Genomic DNA, 6,000 nt, shown 5'->3' with positions numbered 1-6,000 from the left:
CCATTTATTATATATGGTAATTACATTATACAAACTTATTGTACTTTATTTCGTGTTTAGACAATTTTAACGAATTTATTAAAAGTTAATTTTTAAATCATCATTTGTGCGCCAGCAAAAGAGACATTCTTTTCTCTTCTCCTTTCCTGCATAACATTACTTGTCTCTGGTAGCACCCCCGAGCATCCTACAATTAATATTTAATATAACTGATGGACATTTATTGGGGCCTCTTCATACAAATATTTAGAATTTAATAGCTGGTGCAGAACACATCCCCTTCCCCCCATTCCCTGTATATCTGGATTCACCAAGGAAATGCTGATACTGACTCCAAGAAGAAAGGGAGTCTCTTCCCTATGAAGGTGAAGCCTTGTTTGGCGACGGCCTAGTTAATTTGATCTCGGCAGCTCCCGCAGGTAAGTCAACCTTCTTGCACTATGTTCAATCTCAACGGATAAAGACGCATCATTATCTGATGCAGTCATTTCGGCCCAATAGATATGCAAGAAGTTAAGATTCCCCTTTCTTTGCACGTAGAGGAAGGAGAAGAGGGAAGAGGTCTGTAGCCTCTTCAAGATTGCATGAGCAGAGATTGTCCTCTGCTTCTGCCAAATCCACTGCATGACGCTAGGGCTTTCTTGCAGGAGCCCGCACCAGTGGGGGCACGTCTAAAACTCTTCAGTCAGTTCTGGATTCATTCGGACCTGGACTCGTGGGTTTTATAAATAGTGTCCCAAGGGTACAAACTGGGGTTTCAAGACGTTCCCCCTCACCGATTGTTCAAATCAGCCTTAGTCAGCAGGGAGAAGGTTTTTATTCAAGCCGCTTCGTGGTCCCGAAGCCGGACTGCTCAGTCAGACCAATCTGAAATCTGAAATCCCTCAATTTCTACCTAAAGAAATTAAATTTCAAGATGGAATCTCTCACGGTAGTGATCTCCAGTCCGGAGGAAGGAGATTTCATGGTTTTGGTAAACTTAAAGTGTCCCTTTTGCCTCCAAACTCCTTGAGCGTATTGTCTACAACCGCCTTACTTCCTTTCTTTCCTCACACTCACTGCTTGACCCATTCCAGTCTGGCTTCCGTCCTCTCCACTCCACTGAAACTGCCCTTACAAAAGTATGCAATGACCTCCATGCTGCTAAATCTAAGGGACACTACTCTCTACTTATTCTACTTGATCTCTCTGCTGCTTTTGACACTGTGGACCATCCTCTCCTACTGCAAATCCTTCACTCCATTGGTCTGCGTAACACAGCCCTCTCTTGGTTGTCGTCCTACCTTTCTGACCGTTCATTCTCTGTCTCCTCTCATGACTCCACCTCCCCCTCACTTCCACTAACTGTAGGGGTACCCCAAGGTTCTGTCCTTGGTCCTCTTCTCTTCTCTCTCTATACGTCCTCACTAAGTAAGCTCATTAGTTCTTTTGGTTTCCAATATCATCTCTATGCTGATGACACTCAAATCTATCTTTCCTCTCCAGACCTCTCCCCTACTCTCCTCACTCGTATCTCCAACTGTCTCTCTGCTATCTCTTCCTGGATGTCCCAGCTCTTTCTTAAACTTAACATGTCTAAGACCGAGCTGATCATCTTCCCTCCCTCCCGCATAACCTCACCTCCTACAATCTCATTATCTATTGATGGCACTACTATCTCCTCTACCCCCCAAGTGCGCTGTTTTGGAGTAATCCTTGACTCCTCCCTCTCCTTCAAACCACACATTCAGCACCTCTCACAAACCTGCCGTTTTCATCTAAAAAATATTTCCAGGATCAGACCCTTTCTGACCCAGGATGCTACTAAGACTCTTATCCACTCACTGGTCATCTCCAGACTGGACTGCTGTAATCTCTTCCTGACTGGCATTCCTGACAAATACCTCTCTCCACTCCAATCTATCTTCAATGCTGCTTCCCGTCTCATTTTCCTCACCAAACGCACTACGTCCACCTCTTCTTGCATATCTATTGGGCCGAAATGACTGCATCAGATAATGATGCGTCTTTATCCGTTGAGATTGAACATAGTGCAAGAAGGTTGACTTACCTGCGGGAGCTGCCGAGATCAAATTAACTAGGCCGTCGCCAAACAAGGCTTCACCTTCATAGGGAAGAGACTCCCTTTCTTCTTGGAGTCAGTATCAGCATTTCCTTGGTGAATCCAGATATACAGGGAATGGGGGGAAGGGGATGTGTTCTGCACCAGCTATTAAATTCTAAATATTTGTATGAAGAGGCCCCAATAAATGTCCATCAGTTATATTAAATATTAATTGTAGGACGTTCGGGGGTGCTACCAGAGACAAGTAATGTTATGCAGGAAAGGAGAAGAGAAAAGAATGTCTCTTTTGCTGGCGCACAAATGATGATTTAAAAATTAACTTTTAATAAATTCGTTAAAATTGTCTAAACACGAAATAAAGTACAATAAGTTTGTATAATGTAATTACCATATATAATAAATGGAAATACATTTATTAATATCAAGGTTCGCTACCTGTGTTGTGTCTTTATTATTGATCCAAATTGACTATATCAATTAGTCTGATACTGAATTACTGGACACTATGTAATATTAGTTGAATGTATATTAGTAATTCACTTGACAAATGTCAGAACCTGGCAATAGTTCTACATATCATACACTTACAGCACTCTTTCCACAATATTTTCCCTTTATTCCAGATCAAATGGTATAATCCCCCAACAAGCTACAGGGAGCCTTCCACCCCCCCCCCCTTCCCCATGACTATGGGACACTGGGGGGGGGGGTTGTTTGGGTTAGCTGGACATTCCCCAAAAAAGTGACTGTCCTGCAAAAATTGGGTTAGTTGGGAGGTATGTGCAAATACATTTATTGTTTTGCATGCAGGGTAAATACTGGCTTCTTTGACATTTAGCCACAAATGCTGCACAGTTGAATTACAGTATTACACTGCAATTAACAGTTATGCTAGGACATTCCTTCTCCCAAAATCTACCTCTCTCTGCATGTTACATCTGTCCCACAGTGGCGTGCGGTGAGGTCAGTGGCTAGTGAGGCACTACAGCCATAATGTCCGCCGAATCCTGCCGATGACCCTTAGCCAATGCCCGCTACTGCATCTGAGCCGATACCCACTGCCACCGCCAATGGCTTACAAACTCTCCCACAATCAACTGACCCAGCCCTCCACCACTAATTTCTATCTCAGTCCGATGCCGCCAATGCCCGCTGCCTGCCTGCTCATTGTTCTTGTGATATATTATAAATTTTTCAAGAAAAAAAATGAGTGTTTGGGATTGGGAAGGGTGAGGGAGGAGGACATGAATGCAATTTTGTTGTCCAGGGCTTCCATTAACTTAAAGGAGAAGGGTCTGAATGGGTTAAAAAAAATGTGTGAAGTCCCCCCTCCTTAGTATAACCAGCCTCTTTGAGCCAGTCCTGGTTATTTAAATACTGGGGGAAAAATTGGACAGAGGTTCCCCGTATTTAGACAACCAGCACCGGGCTCTTAGACGGGTCCTGGTTCCAAAAATACGTGGGACAAAAGATGTAGGGGTCCCCCATATTTTTAAAACCAGCACCGGGCTCCACTAGCCAGAGAGATAATGCCACAGCCAGGGGACACTTTTATGTAGGTCCCTGCGGCCCTGGCATTACCCCTCCAACTAGTCACCCCTGGCCGGGGTTCCCTGGAGAAGTGGGGACCCCTTAAATCAAGAGGTTCCTCCCCTCGAGGCACCCAAGGGCCAGGGGTGAAGCCCGAGGCTGTCCCCAGCACCCCTGGGTGGTGGGTGCCGGGCTGATAGCCATATGTGTAAAAAAAGAATATTGTTTTTTTGTTGTGGAACTACAAGGCCCAGCAAGCCTCCCCCACTTGCTGGTACTTGGAGAACCTCAAGTACCAGCAGGCGGGGAAATAACGGGTTCGCTGGTACCTGTAGTTCTACAACAACAAAAAATACCCAAATAAAAACACAAACACACACACAGTGACAGTAAAATTATTGAGACAGGCTGTAGCATGTGGATGCATGTAACCCTATAAAAGTGATGGATTGGGTGACTATTACAATACCCACTGTTGCTGTCTGAAAAATGATGGATTTATAGATTGCTCTGCCGAGATATGTTTTTTTTCTAAAATGCACCACAGGTATGGATGGATAGTATACTTGACGACACAGAGGTAGGTAGAGCAGTGGCCTACTGTACCGTACTGCTATATATTATATTATTTATTATTATTATCCTTTATTTATATGGCGCCACAAGGGTTCCGCAGCACCAAATTACAGAGTACATAAACAAATAATCAAACAGGAAAACAGCAACTTACAGTTGATGACAATATAGGTCAAGTACAGGGTAAATAAACATAGCTACATCAGCAGATGACACTGGAATAAGTATCAGGTGGCAGAAGACTGCTGGATTTGGTGCAGCTGAAGATTATTAAAGTAAGAAAAGAGTAAGCACATGAGGGAAGAGGGCCCTGCTCATGAGAGCTTACATTCTAAAGGGGAGGGGTAGACAGACAGGGGTGAGACAGATGGGGTACATAGAGAGCGTGGAACAGAGGTTTAGGATGAGATTTGGCTGGGTTTGGTGAAGAAGTGGGTCTTGAGAGCCCATTTGAAGTTTTGTAGAGAGGTGGAGAGTCTGAGGGGGAGAGGTAGGGAATTCCATAGAAGTGGTGCAGCACGTGAAAAATCTTGGAGGTAGGAGTGGGAGGAAGTAATCCGTAGGCAGGAGAGTCGGCGTGCATTAGCAGAGCGAAGAGGACGGGTGGGAGTGTAAAGCGAGATAAGATCAGAGATGTAGATGGGAGAGGAGTGGGTGAAGGTTTTGTAAGCAAGTGTGAGAAGCTTGAAATGGATTCTGAAAGGGAAGGGGAGCCAGTGAAGGAATAGTAAGAGAGGAGAGGTGGACGTAGTGCATTTGGTGAGGAAAATGAGCCGGGCAGCAGCATTGAGGATAGATTGGAGTGGAGAGAGGTATTTGTCAGGAATGCCAGTCAGGAGGAGATTACAGTAGTCCAGTCTGGAGATGACCAGTGAGTGGATAAGAGTCTTAGTAGCATCCTGGGTCAGAAAGGGTCTGATCCTGGAAATATTTTTTAGATGAAAACGGCAGGTTTGTGAGAGGTGCTGAATGTGTGGTTTGAAGGAGAGGGAGGAGTCAAGGATTACTCCAAGACAGCGCACTTGGGGGGTAGAGGAGATAGTAGTGCCATCAATAGATAATGAGATTGTAGGAGGTGAGGTTATGCGGGAGGGAGGGAAGATGATCAGCTCAGTCTTAGACATGTTAAGTTTAAGAAAGCGCTGGGACATCCAGGAAGAGATAGCAGAGAGACAGTTGGAGATACGAGTGAGGAGAGTAGGGGAGAGGTCTGGAGAGGAAAGATAGATTTGAGTGTCATCAGCATAGAGATGATATTGGAAACCAAAAGAACTAAATGAGCTTACCTAGTGAGGACGTATAGAGAGAGAAGAGGACCAAGGACAGAACCTTGGGGTACCCCTACAGTTAGTGGAAGTGAGGGGGAGGTGGAGTCATGAGAGGAGACAGAGAATGAACGGTCAGAAAGGTAGGACGACAACCAAGAGAGGGCAGTGTTACGCAGACCAATGGAGTGAAGGATTTGCAGTAGGAGAGGATGGTCCACAGTGTCAAAAGCAGCAGAGAGATCAAGTAGAATAAGTAGAGAGTAGTGTCCCTTAGATTTAGCAGCATGGAGGTCATTGCATACTTTTGTAAGGGCAGTTTCAGTGGAGTGGAGAGGACGGAAGCCAGACTGGAATGGGTCAAGCAGTGAGTGTGAGGAAAGAAAGGAAGTAAGGCGGTTGTAGACAATACGCTCAAGGAGTTTGGAGGCAAAAGGGAGAAGAGAGATGGGTCGGTAGTTGGAGAGAGTGTTTGGATCAAGGGTAGGTTTTTTAAGAATAGGAGAGATGAGAGCGTGCTTGAAGGCAGAGGGGACAGTGCCTGATGAGAGGGAGAGATTGAGA

Source organism: Pseudophryne corroboree, chromosome 8 (assembly GCF_028390025.1).
Source record: "Pseudophryne corroboree isolate aPseCor3 chromosome 8, aPseCor3.hap2, whole genome shotgun sequence".
NCBI lineage: Eukaryota > Metazoa > Chordata > Amphibia > Anura > Myobatrachidae > Pseudophryne > Pseudophryne corroboree.
Note: the sequence above shows the minus strand (reverse complement) of the source record.